We start from the raw sequence: 23,238 nt of genomic DNA, 5'->3' as shown, positions 1-23,238 counted from the left end.
AAAAAATAGATACGGGAGTTGAAGGCATATCTTTTTCAAATGACTATGTATTAGCTGAATGTACAGTAGCTAAACAGGGGAGATTGTGGAATCCATAAGAAACTCATAATATGCAAGCAATTGAAGGGCTATCTTTGTAAAAAAAATAAAAAACAACCATGCATAAACAAATTGAACCATTTCACATCCTGCTCACAAACTCAAACTAAACAATTTTTAGACCCATGCCTTCTGTTAGTGGATATCACAATGAGACTTTTCATAACATTAGATACCTTAGTGTCAGACAAGGGATGAACAAAGAGGAATCCCAGATAAAATGGAGACTTCTGACTTATTTTATGTTTGATACATTATAGGTACTAAATGCTTTTTCTAACCCTAGCGTCGCTTCTGATCCTAAAATAATTCCACAATGTTCTGATTTTTATTGAGAGTTGAGAAAGTGTTAAAACATGGGTACAAACTCATAACGTTAAAGAGGAGTATACTCTGAATATAAGATTTATCCCATGTGTCTACCTAGTCCTGTTAGCAAATCTAAAATAGAATGAATTTTCACTACCTATTTCTAATGTCAGACTCCCTCCGCCCAAGTCGAGGTGTGTCCACAATCAGTGCAATTGCCTTAAAACCAGCCCTCTCCGCTCTTCTAACAAGTTGTGCAACAACATTCCTATTCTTGTAAACCTGCCAGCAATGACATCTAAATTTTAACACCACTCATACATCCACATTTAGTAAACCCAACGCAATATAACTGATTTTACCATTCGTTTAGGAGCCTATAATACAATTGGATGGATATGAACTCAATTACATCTTAGAAAACATGGGAAGACAATCATATGGGTGGAAATGATAAACTTACATAAAGTTGAAAAAAGCGAATGCCTGGTCCAGTTGAAGCAACCTCTTCAACACTTGATGTAGCCCATGAAGAAAGCGTCTACAACAAATATGTCCAAGCCTCAATTTTTATCAACACAACAAACTATTTCAAAATCCAAAATCATTATAATTTCTTAAATCCTTAATAGCTAGAAGGAAATTAAAACATTCAGAAGATCGATCCCACAAAGAGAAGACCGATGCCCAAACATTAAACACTGATGTCAATTTCTTAAACACGAGAGAAGGCATCTCGTAAGAAATTAAATAATATAAGGTGCAATAGAAGTATAGTTTGGACCTTAAAGATACTCACATTTGCAAAAACCCTGCTCAACTTCTGTAGCAAGTTAACAAGTGCATGACTTTGAACAAGCTGCTTTCCAACACTATAAAAACCTTTGGTGGATGCTGTTACAGTCGCCAACTTTCCATTGAAAAGCCTCACCTCAGGGGAAATGGCATGAGAAATATAAGAAATCTACAGAAGAAACAATTCAGTTCCTAGCCATTATGGAGGTGAAGCTCAAAATTAGTGCAGGATTGGATAAGAAGTGCTCACGTCTATAGAAATTTTCGAAAGCCCTGCTCAACTGCTGTAGCAAGTTGACAAGTGCATGACTTTGAACAAGCCGCTTTCCAACACTATAAAAACCTTTGGTGGATGCTGTTACAGTCACCAACTTTCCATTGCAAAGTTTTACCTGTATATCAGGGCAAATGGCATGACAAATATAAGAAATCTACATAAGAAACAATTCAATTCCTAGCCATTATGGAGGTGAAGCTCAAAATTAGAGCAGGATTGGATAAGAAGCACTCATGTCTATAGAAAAAAAAATCTCTAGGATGTTTGTCTTCAACAGATTTCCTTGTGGACTTCCTTATGACTGTACATCCCAATGTCATTAGTCACTAAAATACTATTCGTAATTCACTTTTTTTTCCCTTCAAAGTTCTAACTCATAAGCTCCAAAGAAAATCAACAAATTAAATTTGGCAATGTGCACATTGTTTGCCATGCTTCACAGTTCAAAATTTTCTGGAATCTTTGCATTACAATCAAATAAAGAACCATAGTTTGATGGCTTGAAGAGTACATGGACTCTGGCTCAGTGTCATAAACTTCTGTACTCCAGCGTATTGCACTTGCAATCTTTGCAACCCTATCAATGAACTTAGGAGTATCCCGGACAACAACAGTTCATTTAGGTCGGAGAATTCTATCCATTTCAATCATCAAATCAACAAGACTACATCTGTAAGCATAAAATCCAAAACCAATGAGTCAGTAACACATGAACTTTAACATGGAACTAAAAATGATGATTGAATAATGCCTATCACAGAGGAGGAGAGATATCATTCTTTAGACCAAGGTTCATGAATATAAACAATATAAAGTGATAGGTTCAGGAATCTGAAGAAAACCCAAAAGAAAAATGGAGGATCAGAAAGGCACCTGTTTCCACCTCTACTCAGATCTCTTATTAGAGATTCAATGCCAATTGCATGAATAAAATAATATGTTCGAGGGTAAGAAGAGAAGGCCTCACACCTGCCAAATCACATTTCTAGCCATAGAATATTCAATGATATTGCCATAATCACCATCCTATCAAACTTGTGCCCAGAGTCCCCTGATCTCTCTAGAAAATAGTTAAATATCATGTAAATATGAAGATGCCCTAGTTCCCGGAGCACCTTGATAACCAGAGAGAATTCACCATAATGCAAGTACATACTATTCAAATTGTATAGACGTGTTCTTGCTTGCACTCTCCCATCAAAAGATGAAACAAACCAAGGAAATCCATGGGCAGCAAATATTCCCATCTTGTGGTACTTGAGATGTTGTTCCAAAAGCCAACCAAACTTAACTAGAACCTTGATTTGAAATTGAACTCAACATCCAAGGAAAGCAATTGGAAAATCAGAAATCAAAGATGCAGTGTTGTAGGAATTTTAAGTACGTGAATTCTGTAGATCATAGCAATATAGTTCAAACACTTAACAAAACTCTCAAGGAATATAAACTTACCAGTCATGATAAACTCCAATAAGGCCTCTGTCATAAATCACAACAAGAGTATTTGTTGTATAAGTAGGAACAAAGTTCATGATCCATACAGGATCTGCAATAAGTGCTGCTGCAAAGCCACCAAAACCCGCATTCATATCCATAACATTGCGTACACTTGAAGATCCTAACTTCAGATTCAACACATTCTTATAGTATGTCACTCTCCTTTGCCATCTCCGTGTATCAACTTTAAATATATCCAGAAAATTGTTTATGTCTACAGCATGCTGAGGAGGGTCGTTCAATCGGCTTTGCCACTTTGGAAGCTCAATTAAACTGTTCTCTTTCTCTTTCAATGGTGGAAACTGGCTAATACACTCTTTCAATGGTACATACCTGTAAGCGGATTGAAAGAGAATGTTATCTAGGAGATCAAAGCTCCAAGTTGGTGATATACATTTTTACATCAAAAAACACAATTTCAACCGCTAGATGGAATAAATTACCATGCCAAGTTGGGATCATCATGTTCATCACATAAATTAGGTCCAGTTACACTCTTCAAAGCGAAGCACGAGTTGTTGGAAGGTTTCTTCCAAATTGCAGTGTTGCCATCAATAATAACCAACTCGTAACATAATGCGTGCGCTAAATTCTGCAGGTCAGCCCATTCTTTCTCTTGTTTAGGCCACTGCACAAGAGGTCCAGAGATGACAAAGTAGCCTCCTGATCGCAACAAACGGTCCATCTCGATCATGTAAGATCCATCTGTTTGACAGAGTATTCCTTCAGTAAATACGCCTTTTGTAATTTTTGCACCATAGTGTGCAAGTACAGTGCTTTTAACTTTTTGTTTTCTTTGAGGTGAAAAATTAGATATCATCAATGGTGTAAATTCAAAACGAAATATCACTCAACAACAATATCTTCTCACTAGGTTAGAGATGGAGAAAGATTACTGTAAGCAGTGAAGGGTACCAAACATCGGGAACAATGAATCAGGTCAAATACATGAGCAGGGAAGGGCAGTCTGTGGGTTCCAAGCATTGCTAGAAACGCAGGTATGCCCCTTTCCAATGCAAACTGTATCTGTGACTTGTGTGAATCCCGGGGAGCAAAAGACATGGTTAATATATCTTCCTTAAGCAGGTATCCTCCAAAGCTGGCAACCTACATTTAGGGAGTCAAGATTCAATATTAATCAATCAATCAATCAATTGTGATATTCCCTTTGGTAATGGGTCGTGGCTCTACTAGTACATTTACAAATTAGATTGCAAAGGTGCTTCAAAAACAATACATTAAGGAGAAGAGAAAGGGAGAAAGTTCAAACCCCACAGCCAACATCCAAAGCTGTCCTGATGGTTCCACCACTTATAGGTAAATATTGTTTCAGCTTCTGAATGTATTGTATTGCTCCATCGGGAAACATGGTGCCACCACCTGGAAATATGAAGTAAGGTCCTTCTGCCTTCATCCAGCCCTGATGCCCTTTCCGATCTGCAATCTTGTTATGGGGCATATTGCTATGCCATATCTACCATGCAGGTTTAATCAAACAGCAAGATTTAATAACAGATTTTAAATTAAGCTATTCTGCAGTACCCAAGATTGAGTCAAGTCTTTGATGCATGATTTTTGGCAGACAGCAAAATGACATCGGGAGATTCCTCGAGCCAATTCGAAACTAATAGTATTATGACAAAAAGAAAATTGGTTTTCTTCTGTTCAATAAGCACGTAGAGATTTATCAATAGATTAACAGTCTTTCCCCTGCCTACCCAAGAAAGTAGTTATATCTAATTATGGAACCCAAATGCCACTGAATGTCTATAGAATCTAGAACCAAGAACAAGCTATTTCAAATTACCAATCTGGCATCCAGCATTTTGCAATTTCTAAAATGTAATTCCTAAAATCATAATGCTCTTTCTCACAACTTTAAAATTCAACTGGAAACCAACATTAAAGAAAACAGATGTTTGCCATTAGAAAAGTGAGAAAGACCTTGTGGAGACTTTCAGGCCATGGCAGAGGAATTTTGTAGTCGAGAGGTGGTGGAATGAGGCAGAGGAGATTTTGATCTTGAGGAGGGCAGTGCCTCTCTCTGTAAACATTTCTTTCTCTGGTGAAATGGCTACTCCGTCGTGGATCTTCGCAAGGACAGTAATCGACGGATTCCAAGGGGCAGGCCTCCACTGCTGCCTCCCCTGATTCAACCACTCTGAGAAAGCGTTCTCTGTGCTGGGGATCTCCATCTCTGTCCCTTCCCCTACTCAGCACCAATGCTTGTCTCCCCGATGCAGCTAACGAATCTCCCAGTGGAGTAAATACGCAGAGGAAAAATACGAAGACCGCCAAGAACAGCAAGCCTGAAACCAAATCTAGAGCGAGGGCAAGTGCAAGGTCTCCACACGAAGAAGCACCTGGAAGTAGCGTAGCGTCGAGCGAGGGCAAGCGTCGATCCGTTGGGTCGCATCGTATACCGGTCTAATCAATTGGATGGGTAAGATTATTTTCATCGTCTAACACTTAAATCAAAGGCTCAGAAATGTACACGTAACCCAAGAGGAAAGTTGATTTCAAAGGGAAACGCCTTACGTCATAATTATTATTTTTTATTTTTATTTCAAAGGGAATGGACATAATGGCGGACTCACACATCAACGCATACTAGGTTGTACAATGAGCTTATGTTTAAAAATATTAAATTCAATAGTTTATTTTCAATATTTTAATTAAATTATACTTAAAAATAAAAATTATTTTCTAATATTTGTTCATATTTTTATAATAAATTAATGATTAATAATAATAAATATTAAAAAGTATTTCTTCCCATTTTTATGAATATCAATATGAATAATTAATAGTTATATTTTTTAATAATTAATAGTATAATTATTAATAAATATAAATAATAAAAAATTATTGATATAATTAACAATATTAATATATAAGAGGCTATTGCTATATATCAACCACATTACTTATGTATTAATTAATTTATGTAATTGTGGCAGTTTACTTGCATTTAATATTCAGGAAGTTAATTGTTAGACTAGAATCATCTTCTTTTTATCCTTCCAGGAAAGTCATACATCAAACTTTTTCCATTTAAAAATATTAAGATATTTTCACTCTCTCAAAGGACTTAATTCATGTAATTATCAGTTAAATGTATCTACTTTTATGATTAATGAAAGTGTTACTTTATTTTCCACCTGAAAGAAAAACAAAAACATCAGAGCACTCTGTGCACTGAGGATACCGGAATGGAGTTGTCTATAATGTGATTTTTTGGAGATTCTGGTGATGGAAGCCGGCAGAAAAAATTGAGGTTAAATCTTGATTTGTATTATTTAAAATGGTTTTTTAACTGCATATTTGGATTCAACACCCTGAAAAACCCCTGGGATGCTTTGATTATGCATAAAATAGCTATCAAACTTGCGATTCCAATAAATTACTGCCGGATTTTGACCGGAAAAACCCACGGGAAAAGCTTCCAAAAAGTCGCATTATAGACAACTGCATACCGGAATTATCTTCCTTTTATCCTTGGAAGGAAATAATTTCTATTTCCTCAAAGAGAAGCTCAGAGAAACTAATTAGACCATTTTTATTTAACCAAGTTTAGATATTTTCACTCTCTCATAAAAGCCAATTCAGGGAATTTTCAGTTAAATGTATTTATTTTTATGATTAACGAAATTATATATATATATATATATTTTTTAAACCAAAAAACATCAGAGTCTACTTAAATGGAAAGCCCTATTTCCAACCCTATTGAAAAGTAAATGCGCCCTGACATGCGCCCGATATAACACACTGCTATTTTTTTTCTCTCTCATCACGCGCGGTGTGTTATATCGTGTTATATCGAGCCGATGTCAAGACACATTTACTTTTCAATAAGATTGGAAATAAGACTTTCCTACATAAATGGGCATTGAAAGGATCAACATTAAATGCCTTGCTCATCCGTAATCATCTTCATTTTATCCTTCCAGGAAGTCGTACATCAGGCCACTCTAAGCACTGAACGCTAAGTGGGCCTTGAAAGAGTACAGTAACATGGTTGCAGTTAATGCTTAAATCAATTGCAGTCAATGTTGGAATTTGGAAACTCAACCACTTGTTGAATTTGATTGAGCGGGATGCTTGTTTTAGCACTTGTTAGGATAAGGTGACTAGAGAGGCGAGGCAACAATTTAATTCTGAATATTTTTTTGGATTCTAAAATTTTAGAATTTGTTTAAATAGAAAATTTGATTTCTCTAAAAGGAGAGAAGGAAGATGATTCAAATTCATCAAAAATATTTGGTGCACTCCAAATTTTACAAATCGATCAATGTAACTCAGATTTGTTTTTTTAAATTCTGATCTCTATTAAACCAAAAATCTGAGAAAGAAAGTAAATTTTTCTGGATTTAGTTCATGACTTTATAAAACAAAATTCATAAATTTTCAATAATTATTTTACCAAATTTAAAAGGGAAACTCCATAGAACACCCGTATTAAAATATTGATAGTTAGCCAATTGCATGTCAAATTCCATATTCATTACCCTCATTCTATAGATTAAAATTGCAGAACATCCCATCATTTAGACTTTGGATAATTGGAAAAAAAATAATAATAATAATTTAATCTATTAAATTTGAGATAATTGTACATAAGTATTGTTTATTTACTTTATATTTATTTGTATAAGCTTATTCTATTGGAATTGACCACTTTAATAAATTTGTTAAATTAGGCACTTTAATAGTTTTGTTAATTAAAAATTTTAATAATTACCTGCTAAGGGTTAGCCTTTGAAATCAACTCTCCCCTTGCGTCTTACTATGATCCGTCCGATTTGATGCTAGACTATTTAAATGTTTTCCACCATTAAATTAAAGTTACTCATTATAATTGAAACTATCCCTGTCTTACCTCTTCTGTAGGTTTTCTGAAACACTGTTCTACCATCCATGTCAGCTCCAAGATGTCACATGGAAGTGGCGAGGACTTGTGTCGTAGAGGATCTTGCTTGAAGCTGCTGGCCACTACGTAGGCCTTGGCCCTGTGGAGCTTATTGGATCAGACGAAAAATATTTAACTTGTGGGTGTCTTCTGGATATGGTTTATAGTGTTTCGTTGGAATTCCTTTCCTCTTACAGGTGAAACTAACAGTCTTGAAGGAATAATTTCATCCTATGCCTGCAACCCTCTGTGGGTGTATTTGGAAATTAAGGATGTGGAATATGCTGAGGTCCTTGAAGCAACTGCATCACTGAGCTTAATACCATTGTGCACCTATGGAGCTTTGATAGTCTCAACTAGGGCATCTCTCTAAGCAAACCATTTGGAAGACCTATTCAGTACTTGCACAACAACTGAGGCCGCTCTTTCACTCGTTTGGAATGAGATCTGCAACCATCCCACCTTTGTTAAGCTTATGTATGTGCTTTTCCGTTGCAGTAACCATTAAGATAGATCAATATTATTTTCCATTCATTGCAAATTTCATAATTTGATGTGGGTATGTTGTTTGAAAGAATATTCATGTTGCTCTGGGTCATATTTAGGGAAGGATCTGAGGTGGGTATTTTTTGTGTATGTACAGTTGAGTCTTGATATCTTCTTAGAATGGGTGATGCAGAAGAAATCCAACCCCTTGTATGTGAAAATGGATCTAAAATGGTTAAGGTTGGTATTTATGTTTTTGTTTTTCTAATATTTATGTCTCATTCAGATCAGATTGGTCTATGGGAATGAAGGCTAGCTTTTACAGTGTTGGTCTATGCTCCATGATCTTTGTTATTAGATTCCCAAATTTGATTGCAAGAAGTTGCAATAGTGTATGTTTATTGCAGACCATCTTGTAATCCATGTGGATATTTGCCTCAAACTAAGGGGATAGGTTGGGAATGAAGGCTACTTTTTACAATGTTGGTCTATGCTCCTTGATCTTTGTTATTAGATTTCCCAATTGGATTGCAAGAAGTTGCAGTAGTGTATGTCTATTGGAGACCATCTTGTAATGCAGATATTGCCTCAAACTAAGGAGCTAGGTTTTAAAAGATTTATGTTCATTAAGGACTGTGATTTTGTTTCTGAGTTATGTTGATCCTATCCATTCTTATTCTTATGATGCCTATATAAGGCTGGATTTGCTGGAGACTATGCTCCGCGTGCTGTTTTCCCAAGCATTGTGGGCAGACCAAGGCATACTGGTGTGATAGTTTGTATGGGGGTAAAAATATGCATATGTTGGAGATCAAGCTCAATCAAAGAGGGGTATCTTGACTCTCTAGTATCCGATCGACCATGGTATTGTGACCAACTCGTATGACATGGAGAAGATCTGGCATCACATATTTTACAATGAACTCCAAGTGGCCCTTAACACCCTATGCTTCTCACTGAGGCACAACATAACCCCAAGGCTAATAGAGACAAGATGACACAGATAATGTTTGAGACTTTCAATGTGCCTACCATGTATGTTGCAATCCAAGCAGTACTTTCTCTGTATGCAAGTGGACGAACCACAGGTACTATCATATGCAAATGGAACCTTCGTCAATGGTGTGAAAATTTTTGTTCCCCATTATTAGCATCAGTTCCAATCCCCTCTGATTATGGGGAATTGATATTCCCAACAAGTACCACAAGCAGCCCAATTTCAAGTAATGAGCTGAGTCTTCGCAATGTGATATTAAGGGTTTCTCACAACTTCAGTGGAAGAACCATCAGTGCTAGTTTTGCAAAAGAAAAGAGGGATATTGCTTTCAAGAGGAAAAAGGATCACTATGACCTCAATGTGTGTATGGATATGATTCATGGATATGGTGCAAGTTACCATCCTAGATGTACATATCTGAGAATCACCATACTACTTACCTTCATGAATCTTTTGGCAGCCCAATATGCGTGGATATAATCTTACCACTTAGTTGTGGGCAAAGCCTCACCAAATACATTTTTTGCCTTAAACATTTCGTTTTTGGGAAAAACGTATACGAGAGTGAAACACGGTCAGTTATATATTCATGTATGAGGCTTGCTGAGATTTTATTTTCCCTAAATTGATTTCTTAAGTCATTTTTGTCCTCAAATAGTAATCACAAGGATCCACTACTTCTGACAAAACAGAGATGAACATAGTTATGCTAGGCATGATCTATTTATTGGCTTGCTTAGTGAGAAGAAATCACTTCCCTTTTCATATGGAATGTGCCATATTATCATATGGAAATGGAACCTTGGTCAACAGTGTGAAACTTCTTGTTCCCCACTATTAGCATCAGTTACAATACCCTCTGATTATGGGGGACTTGATATTTCCAACAAGTACCACAAGCAACCCAATTTCAAGTAATCAGCTAAGTCTTGGCAAGGTGGTATTAAGGGCTTCTCACAGCCTCAATGGTAGAACCATTAGTGCTAGTTTTGCAACAAAAGAAAAGAGGAATATTGCTTTCAGGAGGAAAATTGATCGTTATGCTCTTTTCGGTGTCTCTTGTCATGCCTCCTACAATGATATCAGGGTTGCATACAGAAGATTGGCACTGAAATACCACCTTGATGTCATGCCTCTGTACTAGCTTGAGACAACCACTGACCTTTTTTCTGAGATAAATCAGGCTTATGATACTATGTCTGATCCACAAAAGAGAAAAGCATATGATGATCTGCACCTCATACCCAAGTTTGACACTACCAGGGATGCATCATCCCCATCCTCATTTGGGCATTGGAGAGGAAGGAATTGGGAAACAGGTCAATGCTAGTATTGAGGGGGAATTGTGACCATGTTCTTATTTCTAACTCCAGTGTGTGGATTTTGTATGTATTAGAGATGAATAAGACCTTTCAAGATTGTACCTTCTAGAGAAGGTAATGGACCAAGATCCGTGGTAAAAAATTTCAAGCTGCTTGAATGTACTCTGGTACTCTGCTTCCTATTTATGTATGGTGTGATGCTTGTACCCATGACCTCTTGTTTAATATATGTTATTATGTATATATTTCCTTATGATGGGATGACGTTGTAATTAGTTTTGGTGGGATATTTGTCTGGAGGATTCTTACCAGGAGTCACTTCATTTTGCATATTGTATTCTTAATTTTATCAAGGAAAAAGTTTTGGATTCACCTAAAAATTTGCACTTGTTATGTGTATTGCAGATGTGGATTTCAAAATCAGAATATGATGAGTTTGGCACCTCAATTGTCCATAGGAAGTGCTTCTAGAGTTTTGGACGTTTGGTACTTCTATCTAGGAGGAGAACTCATGCATATGCCTTGTTAGTTTTAGGTTTTATGGAGAACTAGCATTGTAAAGAGAGGATTTTTGTGTTTATTTGTGCACTGACTTTCCTGAGTTAGTTTTGGGGCTTGGGTTGTTCATTGCTTTGGATTCATGAAATAATTTGAGCCTCTGGTAAAGGATTGCATTGGAATCCTTACATTGGCCAAATTTAAGTCGTGCTGGTATTTTCCACCCTATCGTGCTTGATTCGTTATATTTTCTTATATATATTCATACAGATTGGGAAACCATTATCATGTGTGAAATGTCTCTGCATGATTGTGATTCAAGGATGAGCCGTTACCATGCTGTTGAAAACTTGTTGCATGTTTTGTTCTCTTCGAAGGCTTGTGGCTTTAAGCATAGTATTTACTATTAAGTCTAACTGAGCCTATTTTATGTCAATATTTAGGAGTGACAATGCATGATGACCACATATGAAAGTTATCTCCACAGCCATGAAGACCTAACTTACCTTAGAAATAAATACTACCATGATATAAAGGGTACGAGTTAAATATGATTCAGCAGATAAGAAATCTGCAATACAATATAAGCAGAAATAATACACCTGTAAATTCTCTATTGTTTTTCTGCATCTACTAATATTAAGATTTTGAATCACAAGTGTCATGAAGTATAAAATAGTTATTCTGGTGGACTTATGGAAGTAGATTGGTAAAATATAACCTGTGTTAGATCATGTACCAAGGAGGACTCATATAGGGTAATTGTCTAAATATTGAGTTCCCTTGACACATTGGATCATTCTCTTGGTGTTTTTAATGTGCCAGATTCGTGGTTCTTCCTCACATTAATGGAATATGCCATTGGCCTTCCTTCCTGTATGTGAAACTTGCATCAAGAACATACTAATATCAATGCATATTAGTAGTTCCTAAGACAGGGAGGCTAAAATTTTTATAATTGTCCATTACAGGATCAACACTAATGGAAAAAACAACATAATACCTTACACATCCCTTACAAGTTCTTCCCATGAATAGTGTATGCATAGATCGCTGCACTACTTCAACTAGGTAACTAGTTGACCTCAATGTGAGTATGGATATGATTCATGGATATGGTGTAAATTACCATCCCAAATGTACATCTCTAAGATTCATCATACTACTTACCTGCCTGAAATCTTTTGGTAGCCCAAATATGAGTGGATATAGTCTTACCACTCAGTTGTGGGCAAAGCCTCACCAAATAAACTTTTTGTCCCTAAACATTTCGTTTTTGGGAAAAACTTATACGAGAGTGAAACACATCCAGTTATATATTCATGTATCAGTGATTTTATTTGCCCTGAACTGATTTCTTAAGTTCTTTTTGTCCTCAAATAGTAAGCACAAGGATCCACTACTTCTGACAAAACAGAGCTGAACATAGTTATGCTAGGTATGATCTATTTATTGGCTTGCCTAGTGAGAAGGAATCACTTCCCTTTTCATATAGACTGTGCCATATTATCATATGGAAATGGAACGTTGGTCAACTGAGTGAAACTTCTTGTTCCCCACTATTAGCATGAGTTCCAATCCCCTCTGATTATGGGGGAATTGATATTCCTAACAAGTACCACAAGCAACCCAATTTCAAGTAATCAGCTCAGTATTGGCAATGTGGTATTAAGGGCTTCTCACAGCTTCAATGGCAGAACCATCAGTGCCAATTTTGCAACATAAGAAAAGAGAGATATTGCTTTGAGGAGGAAAAAGGATCACTATGCTATTTTGGGCGTCTCTTGTCATGCCTCTTGCAATGATATCAGGGTTGCATACACAGAAGACAGGCATTGAAATACCACCCTGATCTGGACCAGCTTGAGACAACCACTGACCTTTTTTTTGAGATAAATCAGGCTTATGATACTTTGTCTGATCCACAAAAGACAAAAGCATATGGTGATCTGCACCTTTGACACTACGAGGGCTACATCATCCCCATCCTCATTTGGGGATTAGAGAGGAAGGAATTGGGAAACAAATCAATGTTGGTGTTGAGGGGGAATTGTGACCATGTTCTTATTTCTAACTCCAGCGAGTGGATTTTGGTTATGTATTAGAGATGAATAAGACCTTTCATGATGGTACCTTCTAGAGAAGGCAAAGGACCAAGATCCATGGTGGCAATTTTCAGGCTGCTTGAATGTACTTTGTTACTCTGCTTCCTATTTATGTATGGTGTGATTCTTGGACCCATGCCCTCTTGTTTAATATATGTTATTATTTATATATTTCTTTATGATGGGACAACCTTGTCATTAGTTTTGGTGGGATATTTGTGTGGAGGATTCTTACTGCTACCACAGTAGTCAAGATGGTCACTTCTAACTTTCTTGTAGTCAAATCACATGGACATCGTTGGATAATGGAGATCATCACAATGAAGCTTGCTCCAAGAGTGCTTGGGACATTGAAGAAGCCATGAAAATTTTTGTGCCTCTTGCAATCTGTCTTAACAATGGCTTACAACATCTATGGTATTTTATACAAAAGTTTGTGCAAGATCAAGAGATCCATACCTAAGGGTCAACTCGACTTATCATGACTTTAGTATTTATATAAAAAAAAACATAGATAGATAGATACATTGAGTTTGGTTAGAATTGTAACTTGTTTCCAATATTCATTTTTATAGAATACTTATCATATGTTTATTGTAGATATTATCTAGCACCATTAAAAAGTTGTTTCCAACATTCTCATTTGTGTCCTCATATGGTGATGACAAGCCTATTTTCGAGGTCTTTATATTGTTCTTTGTAGTGGTAATAAATGTTGATTGAATGATCTTGGACATTGTAAATATATGATTTTGAAACAATAAAATGATGTGTATTCCTCATAGGGTGATCAGAAACCTATTTTGAAGGTCTTTATATTGTTCTTTGTAGTGGTAATAAATGTTGATTGAATGATCTTGGACATTGTAAATATATAATTTGAAACATTATAATTATATGTAGAGATTGCATCGATTTTATAAGACACTTCAAGCTACTAATTCCTTTTCTATGCAACATCTAATGCAAATGCTAGAATAATGTAAATTAAGAAATAACAACATATTCTCCTTATTACCACTAAACCAATCTAGATAAATTTAACTTGCTTACATATTTAAATCAAATATTTAAACTATGTTCAAAATATTTTTTTTAACTAATTAAAATTTAAAATATTAAAATTTTAAAAATTAAAACACTTATCAAGATTAGAAAAAAAAAATACAATTTAAAATGACAATATATTGAAACATGAGAAAGGTGAAAAGACGTGAAAAATGAAAATACTTGCGAAGATTAGAGAAAAAAACAATTTAAAATGAAAATATATTGAAACGTGCGTGAGTTGCAATTCAAATATATGTTGAGTTACAATTCAAATCCAGAGATGCGCATGCGTTACAGTTCCTCGAGTACAGTTTGCGCCATGCTCATGAGGTGTGGCGATTGACGCTTGCGGCCATAGTTGTAAAGAGGCATAAAGTAGCAATTGCACCAAATGTTGCAAAGGAAATGCCGTAAAACATAAATTCGAGAAGAGTAGTGAGATATAGAAGATCATTGAATATAAAAATTAGTAAATAAAATCTAAAAATTAGTAAACAAAATGTCATTCAAAGCTAGAATATAAAGAAAAATCACTTACATTATGTCAAATTTACAGATTCTATAACCTTTCCAACAGAGATTTCCTCTCAATCTTCAAAGATGCTCTTTCAAGTTCCAATAGAAAATATTTGATAAAAAATGTGCTCTTTTTCAATATTGAATTGTCTCACTTGATCAAAAGCTTATAGCCTTTTACCACTTTCTCTTAAGGTGACTGGATTTTCCTTTGATTATCCTTGCTTAACTTCTTTTGGGTATTTGGATTGGTTTGTGACACATGAGGGTTATATTGAAAGTTTTTTTTTTTTTTTTTTTCGAAAATGGGAAATTCAAAATTTACCATTGGATGAACTAGTTTAAAGCTATATCAATAAATCTAGGGACTCACATAACAACTTTACAATGTTTGATAGGAAAGAAGTGGATCTTTTATTGAGCATTGATTAAATAATTATTTTAATTCACTATTCATAGATACCATGGTGAACTCTTATGGATGATTTTCCTTTGATTATCCTTGCTTAACTTCTTTTGGGTATTTGGATTGGTTTGTGACACATGAGGATTATATTGAAAGTTGTTGTTGTTGTTATTGTTGTTGTTGTTGTTTTTTTTTTTAATCTCGAAAATGGGAAATTCAAAATTTACCATTGGATGAACTAGTTTAAAGATATATCAGTAAAGCTATGGACTCACATAACAACTTTACAATGTTTGATAGGAAAGAAGTGGATCTTTTATTGAGCATTGATTAAATAATTATTTTAATTCACTATTCATAGATACCATGGTGAACTCTTATGGTAGCATCCACGAGATTTCCTTTATTCAACATGATATTTTGTGAGACTTACTATATATTTGACTAGGAAGGGGTCTATAAATAAACACAAAAGGATTTTTATGCCTTATAAAGTCGTCTCTATTCCGAAAAAGTGGAAAAAGTTTGTGAAGTGTTCACTATTCAGAGATGCCATGGTAAACTCTTATGGTAGCCCACGAGCTTTCCTTTAATCAACATGATATTCTGGGAGACTTGGCTACGTATTTGACTAGGAAGGGGCCTATAAATAAACACAAAAGGATTTTTATGCCTTAGAAAACAGACTCTATTCAGAAAAAGTGGAAAAATTTTGTGAAGTGTGCATTTGATGTTGAGATTGTTTCTTTCCACACAAGTTTGGTGCATATTTCTTTCTCCTCTGACCAATTTTTAATATTGAACTTTGGAAAAAGTGGAAAAAGTTTGTGAAGTGTGCATTTTTTTTTTAAGCTTGGTAGGTCCTCTTTTTTCCATTCATTTATAAGAAAATTTACACGACATAGATTGGCTAGGTGGCCTCAACTTGCCCATTGGGAAACCAAGTCTGTTGGCCACCTATCCGCGTTGTATGCCATCCAAAAACAAAAAAGTTTCAGTATTTCTATCCAAGCTATATAAGTCTCTATTTCATGACCATACTCTAGATTTTTACCTATACATATTCTTGCATAAGGAAAAGTAAAAGCTATCCACATATAAAACAAAATGAAACAAGGGAGATTATCTAATCATTATGTTCCTCCGAGGTCGATTCCACTGGCGCAGGGTCTTTGACATTCGATCTAGGCATCTCAGACAGTTCCAAGATACATGGAATATGCCTCTCAATTTTTCCCAGCGTGATATCTTGCTTATGGAGTTGAAACTGAACTTTCTAGAATTCTTGTTTGTAGCTCGCCATGCCTTGGACAGTAACAACCATGCCCACCGAAATATGCTCCATAGCCTTTGCCCAGTAGGATTTCATCAACCAATAAAGATATAAGGTCTGTTTAAATTGAGTGATTGTGCCTCTAGTGTTACTAGGATCTGAGACTAGGGTCCTCCAGTCATCCATCTCCGCATCTGTCTCGCTATCCTGCTTGACTTCCTCTTCCCATTCCTCTAAAATTTTCTGAATACCTTCATCATTGCCCTCACGATATGCCTCTGCAGCCTCGCTGATAAGCCTTTCCACCGATTTTCTACCTGTGAGAGGCTCGGATGTGCTCAGTTCCTTTTCCTTTTTGGGCAACTGGGCCTGTCTTCCACGACCACAACTTTTTGCAGGACGAGCCATGGCGAAGATGCCCCAATCCTGTTCATTGCAACAATTCATTAACCAAAAACAATTCAACATGGTATAACAATGATCACGCCCCTGGTTTGTACTATCACAGATAACCGCCCCACCTTGCTCCTCCCCTTCCCCTTCGGTGTCGATGCTAGAGCCTTCATGGCCATAGGTCCATTCCCCAGGAGGGGCCGACCTACTGCCACCAGCAAATAGACTTCGTCGCCACACCCATCTCCTCACGGCTGTAGGAAGGTTATCTTCCCCTCACCAATTACCAGTTGGTGAGCACTGTCGCATGCCAGTGTTAGGCTAGCCATGGTTTGCATACCCTTTCCCCTCTGCCCAAGATGCAAGTAGATAGCCATTGATATTTTCTTGCCCGACTTCCCACTCATGATTCCCAGCATTTCCCTCTTTGCAATTATAGCTATCTACCTCCTAGTGGCTGTGAAGTGTGCATTTGATGTTGATACCAATTTTCAATATTGAGTTGTCTCACTTGATCAAAAGCTTGAAGTCTTGGCTGTGAAGTGTGCATTTGATGTTGATACCAATTTTCAATATTGAACTGTCTCACTTTCAAAAGCTTGAAGTCTTTTACATTCTACCTGCACATAATTTGATCATGTACCTGCACATAAATTCAGCATGTACCCATTTCATATTTCAAGTCTTTTATGATATATATTTCCCCTAACTATGCCAAATTCCTACGAGTTACAACTCAAGCTTCCGTACCTATTAAATAATTGTGTTAATTTGGATACAACCATCTTATATGCAATTTTACTGAGGAAATAATTTCAAACATAAGTAAAAAATTTATTGTCTTCCTTTAATATCCATTTTCCCTAACACTGCTAAATTTCCCTCCCAAATTATTCTCGACCCATCAAATGATTCTAAGTTAATTTGGTCACACCTATCTTATATGCAATCTTTTTGAGAATATAATTTCTAATTTAGGTGGTAGGGATTCTAATTTAGGTGGTACGGACTAAGCTACCCTGTGGCACTTGTTTATAGTCGTTGTTAAGAGAAAATAAGCTTTCCATCCTTTATTAATCATTTCTCAATGCTAGAGCTCCAATGAATCTTAATTTCTAATTTAGGTGGTAGGGATTCTAATTTAGGTGCTAGGGACTAAGCTACCATGTGGCACTTGTTTATAGTCATTACTAAGAGAAAATAATATTTCCATCCTTTATTAATCATTTCTCAATGCTAGAGCTCCAATGAATCTTGTGATGAAGATCAACGGTAAGATATTTTTATGAATTAACTTTCTCTACATTGATGATATTACATAATGTTAGTGTAAATGATATTTTTAAAATATAATTATCACAACCTTTATCTTATCAATGTTTATTGATGTTTATTGGTAGAAATGTACAAGAATAGAAATCTTGGAGAATTCTTAGTTACTTCATGAGATAATTTTTTCTATGACAACAACTTAGAGGAAGTTATCTCATATAGATATCTAGGAAAACCTAACTTTCAACAAGATCTTAAGTGGAAATATAAGAAGGAGAAAATGAATAAATATAGAGAATTATAAAGGAACGAAAATGGAGAAGTGTTGTACAACTTATAATAATGATATTAAAAGCAATATGCCATATCTCATCCCCTTCATAGAAGTTGGTATTTCCTCCATTGAGAGTATGGTTGTGACTAAGAACCTTATGTACAGTCAAAATACAATTAGGTTTCTTAAGATTGCTTCAAAATTCGTTTCTTAAGATTGCTTCAAAATTCAGTCAACACTGGGGTTAGCACAAAGTTGCTAAGACTTTGCTAAACCATTGTGAATAAATGAGGTAGTCATTTCAGAGAATATTGATGCCAATCAAAATACAATTAGGTTTCTTAAGATTGCTTCAAAATTAGCACAAAGTTGCTAAGACTTTGCTAAATCATTGTGAATAAATGAGGTAGTCATTTCAAAGAATATTGATGCCAATAAGAATACTCATCAAAAGTACAAAGATTAAGGAAACTTCTCTCCAATATTTATGAGCATAAAAACAAATTGCTAAAACAAAAGAACTAAATTGTTATAGTTTTCCATAAGATTAGATAAACCAAAGTTAGTATTTATAGATGGTAGCAATCATTATCATAATCAACAACCACCTTTTCTATTCTTATCAGTAGTAGTTACCTTCACCAGTTGTTCACCTTCAACTAGCCCAACCACATAATATATACACCAATACACATCTATCACCTTATATCAACCACCTCTCAATGACTTCATGAATAGTTAAGTACTAATTGGGAAAGTATTGAAATAAAAGTGAAATCTTATAGTGGAGCATCAATTATTTAAAAAACAATGGTAACATCTTTTCCCTTCACAAGGAAATGATTGACATGGAAAAATTTAAGAGGAAACAAAGGCTTGGACAAATTATTAAACCTACAAACTCTCGACAAATTATTAAACCTACAAACTCTAATAGATGTTGAAAATTTTTCTAACCAACTCAAGGTTTTATCACCTAACAAATATGAAAAGTTTTTTTTTTTTAACTTCAATATGGAAACAATGATATTATAGATGAATTTGTTGAAAAGTAGTTTAATCTCACCAAGATCTAAAAAGGTAGTACAATAAAAGTGAAGGATGAAGAGGATGTTGTAATAAAGATTTGTATATATACAATGAAATTAAAATACAAAAGGTCAGTGTAAAGGAAGAATTTGAAAAAAAGAGAAAAAATGGGTTTGAAATTTTATATATAAGTTAACTCTTTTTAAAAAGAAAGCCTATTTTGTAAATAAAATAAAATAAAAAAAGCTTTAATATGGTCACAACCATATTATATGCAATTTTTCTTAGAGGTAATTTCTAACTTATGTGGTAGGGACTAATCTACCCTCTAGCACTTGTTTGTAGTTGTCAAGACCAAAGAAGCTTTCCATCCTTTATTAATCATTTCTCAATGTTGGAGCTCCAATGAATCTTGTGATGAATGCCAACTCTAAGATATTTGTATGAATTAACTTCCTCCTTTAATATGGTCACAACCATATTATATGCAATTTTTCTTAGAGGGTAATTTCTAACTTATGTGGTAGGGACTAATCTACCCTCTAGCACTTGTTTGTAGTTGTCAAGACCAAAGAATTTTTCCATCCTTTATTAGTCATTTCTCAATGTTGGAGCTCCAATAAACCTTGTGATGAATGACAACTCTAAGATATTTGTATGAATTAACTTCATCTACATTGATAATCGCAAACATAAAGTTAGTATAAATGGTCTTTTAAAATCTAATTATCACTACAAATTGAATATATTTTAGAACCATCCATTCTTTAAACTATTTTTGGAACACTATAACAACCTTATATAATTAAGGTTCCCTAAATTATATACAAATATATAAAGTTTTCATTAATAATTTTTGGGTTTAAGTTTTAATGATATAATATGAACGTTTTAATTTAATATAATGTGATAATAATTCTTATAATAATTCTTTTAATTTAATATAATATAATAGGTCAATATATAATATATAAAACATGCCTAATCATAATAGTTTATTATTCATTAAAATTTGTATTATATTTTTAAATTAATAATATCTTTTTAGGTTTTTAATGTTTTAATATGCAAATTTTATAAGATTTTTATATTTTATTACTGTTTTTAGATTTTTTATTATTAAATTTTAATATAATAGAATAAGTTCTATTATAATTAGATTTATTATTAAATTTAAATTTTCAAGTTTTTATTATTAATAGGCTTAAGTTTATTATTGTTATTGTAAATTTAATAAAAATTATTAAGGTTTAATTAAAATAATAATAGTATTAAGTTTTATGGTTAAGTTTCATAACAGAAATATTAGGTTTTTACTATGTTTATAATAATAACACACTTTATTATTATGCTTAATAATATTAGTATTATGGTCAGTAAAATAATACCCACCTAGTTGATAATCGCGCGCTCTCTGATACGCGACCAGGCTAGGTCTGCGAACGATTGCCCGCCGCCATGCCTGCACCAGGGGGTGCGGAGCCCTCTCCCACCCCTCCGCTAACACCAGCAGAAGCCTTCCGAAGCATTCTATCGCAGAGGGGAAAAAAACGACCTAACCCTGAAGTCCCGAAGTTTATCAAAAAGCTGGATGAAATTCCAGAAATCGCTTTACCAGAAGACCAAACGATCAAAATCACCCTTGTCTTGGCTGACAGAGGCTTAGTGGGGCAATTTATGGGTCGGTGGCCAACCACAAAATCGACCGATGAATGGGTTCAACGAAACTGGAGACCCCTGCTTCCCAACAATGTGATCAGCTACGCGGTTGGAAGGGGCTTTTTCATCTTCGAATTCACTACCAAGGAAGACCGAGATCTGGTGTTCAGAAATGGCCCATATTTCATGGGAAACCAAGGTCTCTTTCTGAATAAATGGACACCCGACTTTGACCCCTCAGTCGATGTTCCAAAGGAGGTCCCTGTTTGGGTTCGGCTTCCCAATCTGCCAATACACTGCTGGAGCTATCAATCTCTGCAAAAGATAGGAAACGGACTGGGCAGATTCATCGACAAAGCTGATAACAAGGGCCAATACACCTGCGCCAGAATCTGCGTGGAAGTTGACCTAGAAGCTGGACTACCGGAAGCCATCAAGCTTACAGTGGGAGATTGGCACCACTTCCAGAAGTTGGACTACGAGCAACTGCCCTTTAAATGTAGAATCTGCCATGAGCACGGCCATTTTCAACGAAACTGCCCCAAAGCACCATCAGGGGACAAAGAGGAAGAAGAAGGATGGAAGGAAATAAAAAAGGGAAAGGTAGTCTCAAAGCCAAACGAGAAGAAGCAGACAGGACCAAAGGGGAATCCCCAGTCCAATGACAAGCCCAAACCAGTCTCAAATGAAGGCCCATCCTCAAGTGAAAAGGTGGAGGCCTCAGAGAACCATGAAGAACCTGAAGATCAGCCGAAGAAAAGGAAAGATACCGAAGAAGAATCAATTGCCCACCTAGCCAAAGCAGATCAAGGAGAAAAAGTAGGCAACGACGAGAACATTAGTCTTGCATCTGACTCAGGGGAAGAAACAGAAGAAAGAGAATCCGAATCAGACAGCTCACAAATATCTCCTATCAAATTGACCAGGGGCCGGAAATCCAAGAAGAAATAGAGAGAGGAGAAAACCTACATGGATGTTCTCCAAGACTCCCAGAAAACTCTCAAGGGAATGATGAACACCAGATCCGGGCGCAAGCATAACAAGGCTCCAAAAGGAGCCACTCCCCCCCAACCCAGTAAATAATGAAATACGTCTCCTGGAATTGCAGAGGATTAGGTAGCAAGCTGAAAGAAGAGGCCCTGAAAGACATTGTGAGGTTGCATGTGCCTAAAATCCTTCTCATCCAGGAGACAAAGCTGGAGGACACTCTTCTCCTCCAATCCAGCAAAACATTCTGGCGCAAAGGCGCTGGTAGAGCTGTCAGTGCTAGACGTGCCTCTGGTGGGATTGCCTCCTTCTGGGACAACTCCAAATACGACTTGATTCAAGAAGAAAGTTGCCAGCACTGGATTTTCACTCAGCTCCTCCACAAAGACTCTGGTCAACAAGTAAGTATGTTTAACCTTTATGCTCCGGTCTCTCCATCAGAGAAAAAATTTTGTTGGGACTCGCTCCAGTCCTTTCTTTTATTGCAAAATCCAGAAAACATCATTATTGCAGGGGATCTGAACGTTACTCTAGCCGCTGAAGAGAAAAAAGGTGGTTCCCCTGTAAGGGATCCAGCTAGAGAATGGGTAGAAGATATAATGATTGGCTGGGATCTGGAGGACATCAAACCAACAGCTGGGAAATACACCTGGTCTAATAAAAGATTAGGCCCCAGCCATATAGTTGCTCGTTTGGGCAGATTCCTAATTCAAGCCTCCTTTCTTACTAGCGGTCTAATGGCCTCATCCAAAATTCTGCCCAACTGCACCTCCGATCATAAACCCATAAGTCTCGAACTCACCATGGATGGTTTTCTTGGCCCCATTCCATTTAGATTTAGTCCTTTGTGGATTCAACAAGAGGGTTTCAATGAGGTGGTTTCTGAAGTCTGGAACCGGAAAATACAGGGATCCCCTTTCTTCGTGTGGGAAGAAAAGTTGCGGGTTCTTAAGAGAAGACTCAAGGAGTGGGCTAAAGCTTTGAAAACTCCTGCTGCCAAGAGAAAAGAGTCTGTAGAAAACCTTGCTGCCCTCCAATCATCAATGGAGAATTCAGTTATTACCCAAAGTCTGCTCCAAAAA

General features: G+C 35.9%; 1 long non-coding RNA gene and 1 pseudogene across 1 annotated transcript; one reads left to right on the top strand and one right to left on the bottom strand.

Moving 5' to 3' along the window:
* Window positions 1-561: 561 nt before the first annotated feature.
* Window positions 562-5,948, bottom strand: LOC149228901 (putative pectin methyltransferase QUA3; annotated as a pseudogene).
* Window positions 5,949-7,850: 1,902 nt separating this feature from the next.
* LOC149228900 (uncharacterized) lies at window positions 7,851-11,474 on the top strand. Its single transcript, XR_016247254.1, has 2 exons — window positions 7,851-8,366; window positions 11,100-11,474. It is a non-coding gene; the product is annotated as an uncharacterized LOC149228900 (long non-coding RNA).
* The last annotated feature ends 11,764 nt before the right edge of the window (window positions 11,475-23,238 follow it).

Source organism: Pinus tabuliformis, chromosome J, assembly GCF_031772625.1.
Source record: "Pinus tabuliformis cultivar Carrire ecotype Pingquan chromosome J, CPIR1, whole genome shotgun sequence".
Taxonomy (NCBI): Eukaryota; Viridiplantae; Streptophyta; class Pinopsida; order Pinales; family Pinaceae; genus Pinus; species Pinus tabuliformis.
This window is presented reverse-complemented; position numbering and strand designations above follow the sequence as displayed.